Source organism: Paralichthys olivaceus, chromosome 9 (assembly GCF_024713975.1).
Source record: "Paralichthys olivaceus isolate ysfri-2021 chromosome 9, ASM2471397v2, whole genome shotgun sequence".
In the NCBI taxonomy this organism is placed as follows: domain Eukaryota; kingdom Metazoa; phylum Chordata; class Actinopteri; order Pleuronectiformes; family Paralichthyidae; genus Paralichthys; species Paralichthys olivaceus.
The window spans coordinates 14036894-14057140 of NC_091101.1; the positions used below are offsets into that span (position 1 = coordinate 14036894).

The 20247-nt window shown below is 38.4% G+C and overlaps 1 long non-coding RNA gene across 2 annotated transcripts in view; it reads right to left on the reverse strand.

Moving 5' to 3' along the window:
- Window positions 1-6426: 6426 nt before the first annotated feature.
- LOC109632228 (uncharacterized) overlaps window positions 6427-20247 on the reverse strand; it is a 105456-nt gene continuing 91635 nt past the window's right edge. For both annotated transcript variants that reach the window (XR_011244157.1, XR_011244158.1), the window contains exon 3: window positions 6427-7392. This is a non-coding gene — a long non-coding RNA (uncharacterized lncRNA). The remainder of the gene's footprint in view (window positions 7393-20247) is intronic.

Below are 20247 nucleotides of genomic sequence, written 5' to 3' on the forward strand. Positions count from 1 at the left end.
TTAATGTCTGCTTTCTTACAACTTGTATTTTTACTTATTTTATGAATTTGACCTCTTTGAAACAGGAGGCCTTTTACTGAAGGAGAACACACAACGGGGGTTGCTGCAGTCTTTATGTCCGTTTAAAACTTGTAATATTTCATTCTTTTTTTTTTTATTATTTGTATCTGAATGGTTAACCAACAAGTTACCTGGATAGATTTGGTAATTTCTGGTATCTGGTGATGACTGTGTCAGTTTGCGTCACACACAAGACCCTGAGTGGACACATTTGTTGCCTCTGGATCGTTTTCAATTGAAAGTTCAGTCACACAGACACTGAGATGACTGCGCGATGTTTGTCCTCATAAACACTGTCTTCTATTTTTGCCTACATTTGACACGATGGACAAAAAGTTGACATCTACTCTTTTCTGTCTCCCTGTTTAAATAAGGGGGTTTGCAACATTCACCTGTGAGACAACACTCTCCCTGCGAGAGCTTGTTGACAAAGTTATTAAACTTGCATGTGAAAATGGAAGTTGAAATATTTGTTTTGGGTTTGAAAGGTCAAAAGTGCAGAACTGTATTATAAGCAGCATTACTAATGCTATTTGGAAGATGACACTGATAAACATAGTGTATTTTAAGCATACACAAGGGAGAATGTGAGTCAGTCGTCTGGAGTTTGTCATGATTGTAGGAAGAAGCTCTAAAATGTGAAAAGTTCACCAATGGCCTTGACCTTAATCCAAGCAATAGATTAACATTCACTAAATGTAGTTAGTTTTTTTTTTGGAAAATAAAACCATGAATAAGCCATTCTTAAAATTCTATATGCTCCAAACTTAATAACAAAATGAAAACAATACATTTTGCATTTTGGTGGTTTATATTTCATGGCTGTTGTGAGTGGATCAGTGGAAAAGCTTGTTCTTTAGCTTGTTTTTATTCGAGGCAGTGTCAGCTGTGTTTGTATCCCAATAGATCAAAGCCTCTTTGGGAATGTGGCCAACTCAGGACATCTTATTCATAAGGACAAAAGGTCAGGTCAGCCACTGGTTTCGGATTTACGGTCATACCCCAGTTCATGGCACCGCGGCACAGCAAGAGCCTGCACATAATTTAAAGCCCCCGCAGATCCTCATCCTAACATGTGACACATGTGGGGTCAAAGGGGAGTCGATTGCATAACCTGCACAATGCAGAAAATGTAGCCCGCAGTGGTGAATGATCACAAGATGGTTGTGACACATAAACTTAAGATGTAATGAGAATTTCTCCACAATGATAAATATATTAAAAAAATCAAAAACAGGATTTTCTATTTCTAAATTATAAAACATGTCTTTGTGGTTTGACTTAAATTGATTTCGGGGCAGCTCTGCTGAAAACCAATACTTTTTTGGTTTTATTTCATGGGTACTGAGTGAAACATTATGTTCACACAATCTTCAAGAGCTTCAGTCGATGCAAGTAAAGTTCATTTAAAATGTACAGAAGAGCCGTGTAGTAATGTGCTCTGCGGCTGTAATTCTGAATTCAGTCTTTAATCTAGATTTAACCTCTTGTATATCTGACTCGAACTATAAGAATGTAACACTTAAAAAACGAGGTTGGTTCATGAGACTAAAGTAAACATTTAGAAATGCACAAAGGCAGCAAGGCAATTTACAGTCTTCAGTTTATGGCAGCCTTTTAATATATAAATATTGTTTATTTATACAAATGTATTTCTACCACAAGCATGAGTTTAAGAGTAATCTGGTAGAGTTTGTAAAGGATTGCACAACTTTCCCTCCTACTTTGCGGAAAATGTGTGTGTGTCTTTCGTGTGGCAAACATCCTCCTCTGGTCTGTGCTGTCCAGTGGGCTGCAGGAAGTCAGGTTCGATGTCAACAGAGGCGGATATGAACTCCACACAACCTTGGGAACAGGTTTGTGTTATAATTCCTTTCTGGCCCCATCGTACACAAAATAATCAACAACTGTTTGGTTAATCGACAACATGTGAAAAAACTTTGAATAATATGTGTTGCATGTGGACAGATCAAAAACACAATCACAGATTGTGATGTTTGGAGTGGGGAGAAATTTGGATTATAAATATATGAAGGCATCAATTGAGCAATTGGATACCATGCAGAATAACGTGGGATCTCTTCCCTCATGTTTGAGCCTTTGGACCTTGTTGACATCAACACGGATTCCCACATGGAGGTTTAGTGTCTTTTCATTGAGTGCAGTGAGGTGGAGGTGCAGAGGGCTGCAGCAGCAAGTCATGTCAGGAACAAGGCACCTACATGAACAAATGATGAGAGTAACCATCACACACTATATTTATGAAAATATAAAGCGGAAACTACAATTACCACACTGTGGTTCTCTGCCTGCACCAATCAGTGCAATTTCTATCTCCGTATTTTGACATCATTATTTTTCCAGATTCATATAGGGTCACTGTGACCTTTACCTTTGACAACTGAAATATAATCACTTCATCTTTGAGCCCAAGTGACAATTCAAAAATTGAAGGAATCCCTTAAACTTAGACTTGAGATAATTCAAGAGGCCAAAAACTTTTTTTAGGCCACCGTGACCTGTGACGTGTGATGTAATAAAATCCCCAGGGGCAGTCCTGATAAACCACATTTACAGGAACACGGGGTCATTGTGAGCTTGACCTTTGCCCTCCAGTCACCAAAATCGAATCAGTTCATCTTTGAGTCCGAGTGAATGTCTGTACCAAATTTGAAGACACTGCCTCAAGCTGATCTGAAGATATAACTTACTTTGTGAGGTCAATGTGACCTTTGACTTTGGGCAAACAAAATCACTTCTGAGTCCAAGTAAAAGTTTGTGCCAAATGTGACAGGATTCCCTCAAAGCGTTCTGGAGGTATCGTGTTCAAACAGCCCAAAAAAATTACAGACGTACGTATGGACAGACAACCTGAGAACATAATGCATCCGGCCACCGGCTGTGGCTGGCATGTAGACATAAAAAACTGCCTTTGTTCTGACATGCCAGGCCGGGCAAATACAAGGAGAGAAATACAGACAATGTAAAACTAGTCAGCAGAACAGATGATGCTGTTATGTAGGTCAACTGTAGTTTATCACCTGCAGTCTTGCAACTGGTTCATTTGCTCAAACACTCAGTTGGGGATATGTCTCTGCTCTTTTCCTGCCAGCCCCTGAGTAGATTAGCCGTGTTTATGATGTTTCTAACACCCAAGAGATGAGAAATTGGAAGAATTCTAAAATGCCAGGACGAAAAAGAGGTGTCACACACACAGATGACACAGACGGAGAAACGAGATTCAAGAAGTTGTATTCTGTGTAAAAGGCCTTTTGCTGTTTAAGACAATAAAAGACAAACTTGGTCATGAAATTGCATTGTGTCACCTTTGTAACAATGTTACACTATAAACTATAACTATAAATTGAGAAACATGTGGACCTACAGAGCAAAAGCTTTTCTAAATAAAGGGCATAGCTCTAAAGCAGGATGGAGAATAGATGCTCAGGATCTTTCTTAAACACTGGAACTGTCAATACTAGTTTTTTGACGGTTCACAGCAGGAAAACAACAGGCCTAAGTAATAACACTAACAGTGGCTCCTGTCCATGAAAGTGTCAGTGAACTACGCACAACACCAGGGCTCATGAAACCGGATCACTGAAAGTAACCCAAGTCCTTTGTGATGTTCTTAATTACACCTGCACTGGTCATGTTATTACATGTCAAATATCTGCTGTAAAAATGGGGAAACTTACTCATAAGGGAGGTCTGACATTTGAATATTCATTAAAAACAGAACAATACTGGCCAGAATAAGAAATAATAATCGTGCTGCTTCATAGTTAAACTCCTTTTCTGCTCCAGGATTCCTGCATTTTAATTGAATGGGGGTGGCTGAGCAGGATTAGTTTCAGTTAGATCGATACCATTGCCATTCTGTCTTAAATGTTTACTCAACGTCTGGAAAAATAGTTTGTCTCAGGCTCTGTGTTTTTAAGAAACACAATAAACCATTGTGCAATTTGACACGGGCTGGAGTATTATTGTTATAAGTCTTTGTCAAAGTCACACTATCCTTGTTGGCTATAAAAACATTAGTGGAATTCACACGGCATGAGGAAAACAAAACACTGTATGTATAAGACAGTGATATTAATGTCTTATGTTAACAAGAAAACAGCTTTGAGATATGTATCCAGTTTGTCACCTGACCAGCTGTAGATTCCCTCTTTCTCACGGCTAAATTGTGTTAGTGAGTCTCCGGTCAGATCAGTCTTGTGCGTGTTTACAGTTTCCACATCGATTTCTTAGAAATTCACACGGTAAATGCTGTGGTGAGAAGAGTCAGTGCTCTTCAACTTCTCAAATCATGTTGCTTAATAAGAAATTTAAAAATCACCTTACACCCAATGACCATGTCATCTATGCTTTCAAAATAATTGCGTGTTGTTCACTTTCTTCTTCCCAGTCTTCCCTCAGGTGACAGGTTGACGTCAATAGTGAACCCGTTACAAAACCAAGTGAAGCCAAACATGTTGCACAATGGTGAGTCAGACATCTTTTCATAAACAAAAGTGGAATGAAATTACTTTACAAAATCATCCAGTTTGAACTGGTTTCAGGTTGTAAGTACAGCTATTAATACTACCCCTACCAAGAGGTGAAGGTTTCATTTGCATTGGTTTGATTGTTAGTTAACACAAAAGCTACTGGATGGATTACCGCAAAACTTGGTGGAAGCATGTTGTGTGGGTCAGGGAAGAACTTTTTATAAACAGTCTATGGGAAGAACCTGTTAAAAACCTTTTCATCACTTTTTAAGAGGACTATTGGATGTTGGCCGGATGTAGGTATATGGTCTTCTGATGCCATTCTAGTTATCATGACTTTATCCTCTGTTGTTAAATTTTTTTGTCTAGTTATCTATATAATTTTTTTAATTTAATGTTATAGTTTCAAAATGTATTGTACAGCATTTCACTCATAATCTATACTTCACGTGTTTGTATTAAGTTTGTCTTATTTTCAGCTCCATAGTCAATTGAGGCACTTTGTGCACTGACCTGTATGAAAGGTGCAATACAAATAAAGTTTGATTGATAGATAAGTGAATCAGATAGAGTCCATGCTGTTTATCCTGTCCCCACAGTAATCTTAATTCATTTTAAAGCATTATTATTATAATTATTGCAGTTTTGTTGTTACTATTATTAAAGTGCAGAAACAGTGGAAAACCACTATATTATAAATGACATTTTCAATTAAACATGCTGTATGTTTTAAAAACTCTTTAGTTATTTAATTTGATTTTAGAATTTAAAGTGATGATGTTATAGCAGTTTGGGAAAGAATGATCTTTTTAAATCGGTTACAGCAGCTACCATTGACCCATAAAATTTGGCACAAAAAGTTGAACACATATATGGATGTTGTATAACTGCACGTCCTTCACACCTGTCCTGTCCTATACTCGCATGTTGTGAGGACGCCTCCTCCGTGACCTTCCCTCCTCTTGGATGGTGGAACAGCGTGTTCTCTGATGGTTCACTGCCTTACCGCGGTTTTCCAGGGTTGTGAACTTTGAGGTCTGCTTTACAGCCGCTCAACCTGTCCCCAGCTGTGTTGAGCTATTGTGGATCAGGAAGGATTGATAGTGGGCCAGCTCTGTTTTGTTCCCATGCTGGCGGTTGATGGTTATGTTTTTTTTTAATTACAAGTTGGGTGACCTCTGCTTTTTTTATTCTGCTTGTGCTTAACACTGCTGTTACATTCCAACTTTATTCACCACAGACGCCGCGTCTTCGAAGGTTAACAGCTCACAGGTTTCATATCAAATAGTAACCAATGATCTAAGTGAAATGTTTTTTGATTTTTCAGGGCCAGTGATGATCGTTTACATATTGCAATTAAACACCTGAGGAAAATCAATCACAATAAATGTGTTATTGACATGTGCAAATGTACACAATTATAGGTATATGCTGATTTAGCTTATTACTGCAGCTGTAAAATAGAGAATAGGCCTTATTAGTTTAATTCACGTCAATAGATTATCTTTACATTTTTTATCTTTGCCATAAAACATTTATAGAACACAATGACTTAGAGTTGTGCCTAAATTTACTTATATTATTGCATTTAAATCTGTACTAATCCTTGCAAAGGATTTTTTAAATATATATATATATATATATATTATGATTCATAAGCTTTCATGAAAAAAAATTGCATCTGCACATTATGTGTTGATTAACATTTTTTCTGGATCTGCATCTTTGCATTAATACTCTTATTATTACATAATACATTTATAATAATTAATAAATTGACAATGACAGTTCATAATCAATTAACTGAACCAAACTTCTGTTAGTGATGCATTATGAAATGCAAAATGTGCAACATGAGATGAGTGATTGGTGATTATGTGCATAGTAGAAATGTGCCACTGTTTGTTGTTTATATAAAAGCAGAAAACCTGTATAGGCTGGAATAAGCATGACTTTAATGCATGACTTGAGTTTTGTGTCATTCCTGAATTACTGATTATTCTGGATCAGACTTTTTATTTTGTCATAGTGATAAACACACATCAACAGTCCCATAACTGAGAAATGGAAATACATTCAAGTATGAGCATGCAATGCAAGGAATTCAACATATTTGTGGTTCATGCTCAGGTGAGATGAATGTGTTTTAGCAGTTTATCAGTTCACACATCATGTTAATTACATAACACATTTTATTGCCAGCTACAAAAAAATGAACACATACACATTCAGAACGTCAACACCAAAGAACACGTTAACACACTTTTAACTCTTTGACCCTATATTCACACGACACCTCCGTGCAACTACACTGCCATTTTACTGCCATATACAACATGTGCCGAGGGCATATAAAGTCATTTAAAGGCCTGTGGAAATGTGTGAACAAAAAAAAAGCTGAATGGTTGAAATGATTTGCAATAATAAAGTTATATGGCAGCAGCAGCAGCACAAATGAGTCAGTTTCAATGCAGACATGGGGACTGTGCTACGCCGACAGTGTAATTCACCATTCATAAACGTGCATGTCCACAGCCTCTTTGACTTGTAAATCATTTGTCATCTGGCACTGTTGATGAGCTTTGAGGCTTTAAGGTGTCGATGTGCAGAGGAGGCGCATCAGCAACACAGCATTCCCAGCTGCTCGGGTTTAGGTGACTGACAGTGTGAAGAGGAAAAAAAAGCTGTTGGGGTGGAGTGTGAGATGCTCCACTTATAGCCTGGATAGGATGGGTTTAGGTTTCTGGGCGAGCGAGAAAAACATTTTGTACACACTCCAAAAACTATAGCACAAATCACAAAACTAATAACTTGTCACTGGGTCAAACGTGAATCGAAGCTGTTGAGAGGAAGGAGAAAACATCATTCACACTGAGCTGTCACGAGACGCTGGAGTGCAAGTGTGCCATTTCAAAGACAAAATGTTCTTTGCAGTGAGAAGACTGTTTGAAGAATGTTTGTGTGTGAATCAGCAAGAAATAGCCCTGTTTCAGCTCTAATGTCAGTGTGTTTCATCACTTCACCTTATTTACTATCATTGCTCATTCAGGCAGTGTTGTGGTCATCCCATACCGCCCCACGCTATGTTTGTAGAGGTCCTGAACATTGTGATCTCATTCTTGTCATTCTCTGAGTCACAGTTATAGATTAGGTTAAGAGAAGAAACATAACCTGGCCTGGATTAGGACGTGTCACCCTGCTGCTTTTGCACTGTAAATACTGTACATGGGAACAGTGCCATGATATGGAACATGTCATCCTCTATGAAACTGGGTAGAAGCCTTTCACATATTCAAAATAAATTGCAAATTATTATCCATCATGCATTCAACCCCACACCTCATGTCCAGCCATGAGCGCACACATGAAATCAAACAAGGCTGAGCAAACAAACAAACACAGCTCTGCTGGTGCACATTCTCATGCGCACACACACTGAGACTAATGCATCGGAAAGGTCACCAGCATGTAGTGCATTTTTACCACCTTGACCTTCTGACCTTTAATTTAGATCACCAGAAAGGAACTCGCTCAACTCTAAGCACGTGTGTCAGAGCTCTGCAAAAGGATTTTGAGTAATGAGCTGGATATACCTTCTCAGCTCAAAGGAAAGGAGATGTGTCTCTAATAACCTCATCTGAAGAGAAAATGTTATGTAATCATCACCCACCATCTGTTTGTGAGGTGTGGCAGGATGCACTGCAGGGAAGACACTTATGAAACTGGAGCTACTGTAGAGTTTGCAATAAAAAGAGGAAAAAACAAAGGTTCTGTCTGTTCACTTACCTGATGAGCACACTAAACTGACACAGACAGACAAACATTCACACATAGACGATTTACGCCTTAAGCGACAGTTACATAAAAGAGTACAATTATTCCCCGCAGCACATTCTTCTCAGCTTAGGATCAGATAAAAATATAAATTGCTGTGTCAAGGTAGCACATTCTGTCACAGCACATTCAGAACATACAGTTTCACATGTATCAAATGACTGTAGAGCCCTCTGCACGCCAGCAAACCATTGATCACGTCAGGCACCTGAGAGCAGCAACCTGTTGTCATTCTGCTCTCAGGCACTGGTGAGCTTAAGTCTAAAATAATGGGTTTCGAATTCGACCAGGTCAAAGATCAGCATCAGTGGGGCAGGAGTTTTCTTAATTAATATTCCTTCCCTTGAATGTGCTTGTCATCATTTCGATCTTGTCTCGTCATGACATTTATTACAATAGGTTTAATTTTTCCACAGCAGTTGGATATATTGGTTATTAATAACCTATAATATAAACACCTCGACATTCACCTTGCACTTCATCTGCTTGCTTTCCTATAGACAGACCACTTATAAGATAAGAGCCAGCCCTTTGGAACCACATGTTAAGTCATAAACTAAGTCAAGTTAATGTGAACACATGCCACATATTTGATGTCTTTATTGTACCATAATATGATTACTGTAATTATTACTATGATCATGATTATTATTATTCTGAGCAGTTGCTTCTCAGCTGCAGCAGGATCAGGATCCAACAAGTTCAAATTCAAATATCAACAAATATAATAATAATAAACAGCATTAACACTTCATTCAGTGATATACAAGCAAAAGACTTTGTTTAAAGTACAAGTTGTCACGACTTTAACTTTAATTTAAAGTTGAACTAAAGTTCATATTCAAAATGTCAAATATTGACATTACGTAACTGACTTAGCTGAACCTCAGAACTTCTACAGGTTAACAGAGAATTAGACTTAAGGTTGTAAATATATTATTAGTTCATTATCATGATTGCTTCCATGCAGAGTTACTGTTGTTCTAACCAGCTCGTTACAGTCGACCTTAATTCTTGCTGTGCCAATTATTGTGTTAATGATAATGTACAGACGACAAACAGGTCAGACCGCACTCAAACAGAACTTATAATGTACACACACATTCACACACAGACAGATGTGTACATAGACTTGTGGGACAACACACATAGTAAAGATAGTTTTTCACATTCAAAATGTGAACAAACCTGCACACAGACATACTCACATGCATGAGGATTCTATGTGCTGTCTGTCTGTCACCCAGGTCACCTCATGCATTCTTTAATAACATGTTTTGATCTATTGTGAATTTGTCTTGACACCCAGTTATGAATTCACGTTGGGGCAACAAATGAGTATGAGAACACCATATGAGATTAGAAATATACTGTCCGAGAGTCTGAGCGTGTTCCAGCACTCACTGTACGTTCCAAAGAAGTTGGACATAGATGACATTTTGTGTTTCCAACCTTTTAACCCAGAACTTTTATTTTACCCCTAAGAAGGTGCTGATTAATGGCTGAAAAGTCACAATAAATGTAGATGTACACAGAAATACAATTATTTATTGTGAGGCTTTGAAATGGCTAAATACTGTAAATAGAACATAAAATGTGCACACAGTACTTTGAAACCAGTTCCTCTGTATGAGATTTTATTATATCATTCTAAATATATAAGCTGCTGTGTAAAAGATATATCTGAAATATGCAACTAAAAAGACAAGCTACCATATAACTTATCTATGACCCAGTTCATTCCAGGATATGTTTGTACATAACAAACAGATTTCCAGATAAACCAACTAAATCAAATAGAGCAGAACACATTGGCTGACCCTGCAACATTTAGCATTAAAAATCAATATATGATGCAAGTTTTGAACTTTTCTTAGAACGTAGCCTCGCTATCGCTGCCAACCTGAACAGGGAGTGACGCCAGGAAGGTCGCTGCTGTCTGCGTTCTCTTTGGCATAAGGTGGATGCCCCCACGGTATCTGGTGTGTTTGCCTTAGATGGCGATTAACCTCTGAAGCTCTGAGAGGCAGGGAAAATGACAGCGTTTTTGTCTGATTCATTGTCCTACTCTCCCTCTGAGGTCATGCAAGGCCGGGCTGTTTAATGACATGGTTTGATGCTGTCAGGTTGACCATCAGATGCATAGAGGGTCAGGCAGGATGGAGAGAGACTACCTGCAGGGTCACATCTGTTTCTATGTCTTTGACCCTCTCAGCAGAAGCAGCGGGCATCTGTGTTACGTGGCACACCTGGAGCAATACAGTAAAGCATTCTACTGACACACTTGCCGTTTTGTTTTGTTAGTATTGTACATGAGTCCAAGCTTTATTGATTGAAACCATACTGTTTGTCCATGAAACATAAGAGGTTACGTGGTTGAGGACTTTGCTGAAGCTCAAGACTTAGCATTCAGACACTCAATATTAGGTTTTGGATATGGAGGTCAAGCTTACCTTACATAAACAAAAGAAAAAACAATATCTTCCCTATGTGTCTCACAGCAGCCATAAGTGGAATTCATATTCTTGCGTAAGGCAGGTTTTTCATTTTCAACTTGTCATGCATTGGAAGTGCAGTGCCCTCCCATATTCGATAACAATACTGAAACCATTCCCCAGAGGAAATAGAATTTGTTGATTTAGTATCAACTGTCTTTTCCTTTTTCCGTCTTTCAGTTCACACAGTTCACTCCCTCCCTGCAGTGTAAGACTGAGTTAAGTCTTTTATGTTCACTGCCTTTAGACAGATGTTCTTTCTTTTTTTACGTCAGAGTTATAGATGTTAAATATTCTTAAACCCAAATAAAGTCATTCATTCAAAACAGTCCTGCTCTTAGTCAGCTGAACTCTGAGACAGAGACTGTTTTGAGAGGTGGGGGGAGGGCATTCAAATCAGCAAGTCCTGTGAAGCCAATCAGGAGCCAGCGCGTGTTGTGGCCAAGCCTGTGTTGCATAACTGAGGCAGACGGAGGCCAGAGCAGAGACTGTCTCGCTCTGCAGACTCAACAACCTTCACACGCAACACTCCCCAACCAAGTGTGTATATATTAAGTCCTGCTTACTTTGCAGTGTTTGCTTTGATTCCCAGACTGAGCTGTGCTTGTGCATGCAGATGTAATAATATTTCTGGAATATACTCTGCAAAAAGTTTTGACTTACACTTGATTTACATGTGAATATTCTTTTAAGTTCTGCAGGAAAAGGTTTTTATTATGATGATGATCATGGGCACGCTTTATCGACCCAAAAGCTAAACACTGATGAGTGAAATGCACATTCAACATGTCAAACAAGACAATATATAATAATCTTACATATCCTCATAGATTCTATGACATATATTTTTTTCCCTTTTATTTGCTCTAATATGTGTAAAAAGTTTATCCATGGTCATAGAAAAAAAAATAATTCTAGGAATATTCTCTGGGAACTGTGCAGCGATGTGTTCCAAACTGATTGTTTCAGCTTAATACATGTGACATAGATCATAAGTGTAGTAAGGAATGAGACAGAGGTAATCAATCTCACTCATTTTCCACCATTCAGAATGCAAAGCTGTCCGATTCAGCATGTTTGTAATTCATTATTTATACTGAAACTCAAACGCTTCTCCCCAGGGAACTCTGGGACGAGATCCAGCTCACTGTAACTAAAAAGAATAAGCAGATAAAGAGGTAGAATAAATAAATAATATATTGTTATGCTGAAATATAAGATGGGTTATAAGATGGGAGACATCATTGTGGGACCTAGATAAAGAGAAAACAATGACACATAAATGGTCAGTAGAGAGTAAAGATTTTTACCTACAGTGGACCTGAACATAATGTAACCATACTCGCAGGTAGCGATTCACACAGAAAACAGAAATAATGAGAGTAAGGCTCATGATGTTTGTCAGAGATTAAAAGCAGAGGAAGTGGTTTGCTGTGCAGCAAAAAAAAAAAATTGTTGTATGGAAAAAAACAATGGCTGTTAATGTTCTCCAAGGAACAGGGTTTGTCGGCACGGAGTCAAACAAGGTCAAGGAAATGTTAATGGCCTGACTTCTTTGTCCCAGTGGCCCACACAGGTTGGGAGAAGGGGTTTTGCATGAATTCTTCTTATTGCACATTACAAAAGGGCTGACAGCTCTATCAGCAGGCCTATCAAAGTCTGAGGGAAACTGTGCAAGTTGTGTGCGACAACTATTCACTGGGATGCTTTGTAGTCCTGTTATTTCCTGCTATCTGAGCTCTCCATTAACAATAGGCTCTCACTGTGTTACGGAGATGAAAATAAACTGAGGAAAGATTTGAAATCCTCACGGCTTTTCCTGCTGCTGCTGCTGCCTCAGCTGCAGTGTGGGACTCACAAAGCACTGTTCAGGTTTGACTATGCGTTTTCAAGGAGTTTCCTCAGGGAAAGCTTCCCTGGCTCACCGACAACACAAACATGCCCGCCCTCTCTCTCTGCTTCCCTCTCACAGGGTTTGTGGGACTGTCAGTTGGACAGAAGGGATCACTGGCCAACTTCAGAATCATTTCCTCTCAGCTGTCAAAGCAGCGCTCCAGCCACTGAAGAGTGGGTTAACTACCCGTACAGTGTGGAGGTGGGGCTGTCCAGGCTCAGGGCCCAGCTATTTCCTGTATCTCCTCAAGTCTCTGACCGTGATACCATCTCCCCTCAGATAATACAGAAGGAGTCTCTGTGACAGCAATGGTATTCAAACAAACAAATTCCCATTTTCTTTCATAGGTCATAGTCGAAAACCAAAATAATAATAATAATAATAATAATAATAAACAAAATTGGCACACAGTTTCCAAACTCAGCAACTCAGAAATAACACAATACTGTATATTCAAGGTGAGAGCTAATTCATACTTTGATCAATATCATCTATATGTGCAGCACATTTTCAGCCATATGCATGTACAATTTGAAAATATTGTTTGTCAGTGTATTCATCTTTTTAGGAAGCATGGGATCGTGTAGTTTTGGCTTGTGGTCTTTGTTACATTTCATTTTGAGTCACTCCGCCTTTCCCTGCACTGACTTTTCCAAAAGCAGAATGTGACTTGAAATTTTTAAAATAGCTTTAAAAGCAACAGTACAGCATTTTGGGGAATGCTATTTCTATCATCACTTCTTTACTATGAGTTACATGTAAACACAGCCAGCAGATATTTAACTTAGTTAAGGACTGGAAACAAACAGTAACAGCTCATCTGGCTCTGTTGGCCTACCAGCACTTCTTAAGCCAACCAATTAACATGCTATATCTTGTTTGTTTAATCTTTCCCGAAACCAAAGTTTAAAAACAAGTTGAGGCTTTATGAGGGGCTGGGTCTCCTGACTGAAAGGACTGCCTTTGCTCCTCGAGTTTCATCTGGAAACCTCAGGATGTCCCTGAAATGTTGAATTATTCACTTAATGTACAGATTTAAATTTTCAAATGGATCATTAATGATGCATTGAAATATGACAACAATTCCCACTATTTGTCCAGTTATTTTCTCTCCTTAGTTTCACATTATTCCCATTGTAAAATCATTAAAACCAACACTACCTTTCATCAACTATCGGTCATTATTTCTGTCTGTATGTTTGCAGTAGAGATTTGGAATTGTGAGGAGAGCGAGCTAGGCTGGGCATTCACCAGCGGACCACTGACCATGGATATTTCTGTTCTGGGCATTAACCTTAATAATAAGGCCACTAGCTTACCCAATTTATTATCAAACCACAGTTGTACTGATGCATTGATGTTCCTGATACTGAACCCCAAAATGTCTCTGATGGTTGTGCAATCAGTATGTGTGTGTATGGGTAAATGGGGCATGTAGTGTGTAGCACTTATAGTGGTTGATAAAACTAGTAAAGTGCAATAAAAGTACAGTCAATCTTTCCTGTTTTTCTGTAGCTGCAGTGACTTGACACAATCTGATATCAGAGAGATTGTGAACTTGACACACGTGAGTTACATGCCAACTAAATGTGTTAATTCTGGAAAGAATGAAGCCAGACAGGAGCCTAGGATAAACTTTTACCCTTCCACTTAAAGTTACTGCATGTGACGTTCTGTAGTGTTGGATCAACTGACCTACATCCATTCACGTAAGTTACCCTACAGACTAATCTCTGGCTCAGTTGGTTTATTTTTGAGTCATGTGGATCACAGATGAGAGAACATTCCTGCTGAGCATCATTAGGTTAAACTTGTTTGAAGGGTGCCAGTACATGGTGGACTTGGTGAGTTCTTCTGTATAGCACAAATACAATGGACAGATTAAGGTCGTGGTTGTGCTACTTAGTCTTTTTTGACTTGCTCCAGTGTCTCTGTACCAGTTCTTTATCCCTTGTTTTGGTCAAACTTTATAAGTAATTCGAGTTGGATTTGGTGCTTGCCACAATACAGTGTTGGGCTTAATGTGTTTGTATAAAATATGGATAACTATATCTAGTTACACAATATTCTGCTATTATTCACTCTTTTGTAGATTAGTTGAATGATTTGTTTAGTTGAATGCTACCTAGCCAGCTTCCTACTTAGCTGAATTGATTCAGAAATGTCTGTTAGCATTGTCTGCTGAGTAGCTACTTTGCTAGCATGGCTAACTACCAAATAAACCAGAGTGGAGACCAGCCAATTTATAACATGGATAATGTGTACAGTATTTGTATAAATTACTTCTTATCAATAATATATACTGCATATGCCTATTTAAATGTCTAGGAACCTTTAATCCGTTGTTTGAGAACTACAATCTGTTGATATACAAGATAGCTTCCTCGCTCTATGCCATGCTGAAAATGTGGGCAATTGTTAATTACATCTTTTCCACCCATTTGATGCAGTGGAAATACAAAAAGATATAAACTGTCTTTTCTGGTGCTATTATTATTTTTAGATGATTAAGTCAACAAAGCCAAAAAGAAAATGTTGCTGTGGAAAATATTACGATTGACTTTAAATAACTGCCCCCAGACTTTAATAATAAATTTACTTGAGCAGGTGAGTGGCCTATAGCGTCACTACCTGGAACTTTTAGTCCCAAGAACAGAAAGCCTCCTGCAAACTATTGCACCGCATTGTAAAAACCAGGGTAGATCAGGCAAAGCATACTGTTGACATACTGTATGTACAACCAATAGCTACAACAAGCTGATCCACTCTAGTCCATCAGATGGGGAAAATGCAGACAACTATACAACAATGACCTTAAGTGAAATTAGCTACACTACAACAGTAAACACTGCTTTTCAAATGTGATTATTGATTATATGCCAGACAAGCATGGGTAACTGTCAAAGTGCATTCAAAACACACAAGTGAGGAAACAGATTTTACAAGTTAAGATCAGCTGAAATGCTGGCATACTCCAACAATGAGGTTTCTTTAGCGCTGCAAGCCACAACCCAAAGAATCCTGTACTTGTGTAAAATCCAACCCACCCTAAACAGGGATTTTTTGGAAGGTAAACATTTTTTCTCAGCATTTAATTTTGACCTTGTTTCCTGCAGTGGAAACATATGGAGTTCCTGCAAAGGTTCCTAATTCCTGCAGTGAAAACACAGCTTTTCTTGTCTTATCTGACTCTGTGTGAAAACTGTATTTTGTCTGGACAGTTTTCTCACCCTTCAGTCAAAGCAGATGATAGACAGCTATAAATAAAAATGCTTCATTCTGCTACAACAAATATATAGAAGATGAAAATGGTATTGCTGCAATAAATAACTTACAAATTACATAGTATATTGACTTTCATTGATCTAGATAAGGATTTTAGACAAAACTTTATAAAAGTGTATATGAGTTGTATATGCTGTCCTGTAAGTTTGTTACCAACACCCAGTTTTTCTCTGCATAATCTGATTCAAAACTTGAAAGCGGATCACAGTGAATGTTGCCTCTTTCTAAGACCGTGTGTAATGTGCTTATAGCTCGAATTAAGTTCATTTGTAAATAACTGTGATACTTTCCCATGGTGCTGAAGGACCAGTCCTGTGCAGCACTAACACCAAGAGTTCAAAAGTTCCAATGTTACCCAGTATGAACACATGTGCAGCATAAATGTATACACGGATGAATATGGTTTATTATTTGTCCCTACACATTTATATTCTGTTAGTTTTGGTTTAAGAAGGTTAAACAAGAAGGTTAAACTAATTTCCTGATGGCAGTACAGTTGTAAATGCAATGTCCTGAAGGCTGTTTCAGTTAATTGACCGGTTATATGGCTAACAAATGTCATAATGAAAAGGAGGGACATTATAGTTTAATTTGGCGTAGAGTGCATTGGGAGTTTTATGCCTCAATTTATTATTTTGTTGGTTGTATAGAGTAACACAACATATGTTAAAAGATGATGCCATGCCTTCTGGATTTGAGTCAAACAACTTCAAAGTTTCAAAGTTCTAAACACACTGACATGCATCCCATTTATTTACCTATAAAGCCAGTCAATGAAAACAACTGCTGAACTGGCAGAAAGCGTTTTTTACTGGGTCTTGAATTCAACACATGCACAGCAAAGGATTTGTGTGCAGCCTAAATCTCAGCAGTAGTGAAAGTTTAATTTCTCATCAACTTAACAGCTCTTTTAGTATCCACCATATAACTAATTGCCAAATCTAAATTGAGATGCGGAATCCAAAACTGAGTGCTGTGTTAAAAAAATCCCCATTAAAAAGCTGCTCTCCTGTGACCTACATCAAAGATGCTGATAGTATTTGTGGCAAAGTTGTCACGCTACAGACCAAATATGGTCACAGTTTGTACAGATAGATAATGTCATCCTTGTTGAATATGACTTTGCATGTCATTGAACCCTGCCAGTGCAGAAGCGCCTTCACAATACAACAGTGTAGGCTCTTGTTCTCGACTGCATCATCGGGAGACACTGCTAAGTTGTCTGATAATGTCAAATGCTGGCTGAAGACTGCCATTGCGTAAGCGAGGATGAGTCACTGGCTGACTATTTGTGAAATGCAGCTTTGTCTTCACAAACAAATAAACAAATAAAACGGCCAGAAATTGAACAAGTAAAGCATTGGCTTTGGTCACAATGTCAACAAATAAGATTCTGTTGTAGGATTGCTGCCGGCATTCTGGTCAGAAAAAGTGAGAGAAAAACAAACAGTAGTCAGCAGCCAAGATGGCCTGTTGCCGAAACTGCTGATGACAGACTGAAGAACTAACTGTTGTTTGACGTTGATTATTATTATCGGCAATGTAGGTGTAAATCAATTGTTTGTGGATATCATAATAGAAAATTAGCCCAGCCAGCTGAAAAATTTGCTAGATGTTAGATATATGCTGACTAGAGCTGATGTCATGGTTGTGATCATTAGATAAATCCAGCTTTGCAGTATTTTTGAAATTAGCATGAAAAACATCCTAGAAAAAATCTCCTTTACAAATTGCAGGGACTATTAATGGTTCACATTAAGTGGCCTTCCATGGTCTCTGTGTTATGCTTTGTTAAAACCAAACGCAAAGCAAATTTGAGGGTTGCATAACTCACGCAAGTTTGCCTGCAGGATCATTTGTATTTACTTATCATACTCGTTGGAACAATGGAGTAAATACATCCTGCAAATATTCACATATTCTCCCCCGGAAAAGAGGAGATGAGTACTACTGGCTGATGGACTGCATCTGCTGTGTTGTACCTGTTGTGGAAACACCGGAGGAAGCCAGTGGAAGAGAGGAGAGGAGAAGTACTGGCTGAAGTGACTACAACTGCTGCATTGTACATGTGTAAATGCCGGAGAAGCCAGCTCTGTTGTGAGTGGGTTTACAAGAACATCTGGAGGCGCACAAAGCTCAGGGAATGTCTCAGTCTTCTCCAGAAGCTGCGTCTGGATTACAGCAGTTTACAGTGCTACCTGAAGCTGAACAGTTGCCAGTTTGATGACTTGCTCGGATCAGTTACACTCGCCAGTGATTTTCATTCTCAATGCTGGTTGGCTTTCTAAAATCACGCAATTTTTCACAGGGGAAGCGAATGATGGAAATTTCACATCTATAGACTTTGCATGTAATCTCATCACATTAAATTTGATCTAAAGTGACAAAATAAGTCCTTTCTCTATATTCACAGTTTAGGCAGTGATCATTTGTGGCTGCACAACTGTGTATGACCTTGATTAAACATTACATAAGGCCTCTATATTTCTACTCGAGAAGCATTTAGGATTAGTCTTTTCGACCAGCTGTTTCCACACTGGTGGGGTACCTGTCAGAGGCTGGTGGTGTTGGGGCTTAAGTGTTCACCCTTTGTCCACTGAAGGAACAACTTGCACAACAACAACCAGCTGTGGATAAGCTTAACCTGCCTGGCACAAAGAAAACTGCCAGATATGGATCAATCAGGACTTGTTTTAAGATTACAGTGCTAATCTAATCCAGGTGTTAGTCAATTCAATTGCATTTTGCTTTGTTTGTGTTAAGAAATTATGTCAAACTTAAAAAGTGAACTAAAAGCATACAAAAATAATATATAATACTATCTTAACGTAACTAAATTGCATCACTACAATCATTGTATTTTACCACTGGTAATATTTCATCTTAAGATTCACATTTGCAAGGTACCAAACTTCAGAGAGTACTCAAACTATTATGACTAAAACTTAAACAAACACAGTATGAGATTCAGAGATCTTGCTGTGCTCTCTCTCATTTTCCCCTCGGGGTTTCAGGAGTCAGAGTGCAGAGAGAAAATCAGCAACTTTGAACAAAGAATGAAGAAACACTGTCTCTGAGGATCTGCTGATCTTTTCATACGTACACACCAGCAGGACGTGTTATTTTTGGTTCATATTTTTCATAACAAAAATCCTTTTTCAAAACATTTCTGCAATATGTGCCACAGCAGGCAACATATGTCTGCCACTCTGATGTAACATCTGTGGGCCTAAAACTGAGGGAAATCCCATAATTCTCTGCAGAAGAGAGCCCTCAGTGCTTCCTCCTAGGCTTTGGTATGTTGATCTTACAGGCATTAATGTTCTCTTAAGAAAGGCAGTAATCTGTAATTTAGAAAAACGCTGTGGGTTAATTTTAGACCTTGCTGATGTTGTGTGTGTTGGTGGCCCAAAACAAGAGTGACAGGTTGAGTTTGAAATGTAAGGCTTTTAAATCCCAAAAAATCATGTACTGTGACACCACCACAGTAAATTACACACTGCACAGTCATGTGTAGCAACCTGCCAGTCTGTGATCATCATCCAGTCCAACCCAGCTTTCTCTGGACTTCATGTAGCTCTCACTGCAGTTAATCAAGCTTTTTTCTCACATATTTATCTATGTCAATACAGTAATGTTTGCACCCCTTTCCTTGAAACCTTAAAATTGACCATTGGTGTGAGTGTGAATGGTTGTTTCTGTATGTTTGCCCTGAGATATGCAGACAACTTATCAGTAGGGATTGTGGATGGATGTCTATGAGTATGTGAAATTGACATCTTGATTGAATTTAGGGAACTCATTGGGGACCTTGGTGGATGTATGTGCTCAACATTCTATTCTAGAATGTTAATCGCCAATACCTGGCAACAACCGTTTTGTTTATACTGACGTGGAATCTTTTTCTACTGTAAACTGTAACAGAAAACAGCAATTACATTTTTTAAGACAGACATTTGTGTGACACAAAAGTGAAGCTCAATTATGCACTGAAGGTGTTTTTTTTTTTTTTTAATATGTCCTACACTGAGATCAGGTGATTGAATAGTAACCCTGCGGATTAGACCAAAAGAGGTCACATTACCTCTAAATTGTTATTTGAGGATTTCATGGCTCTTGCACAATTGATCCATGTAAGTTTCTGGAGGAGAACAAATGATGTGTTTATGTACAGCACTGTGTACTG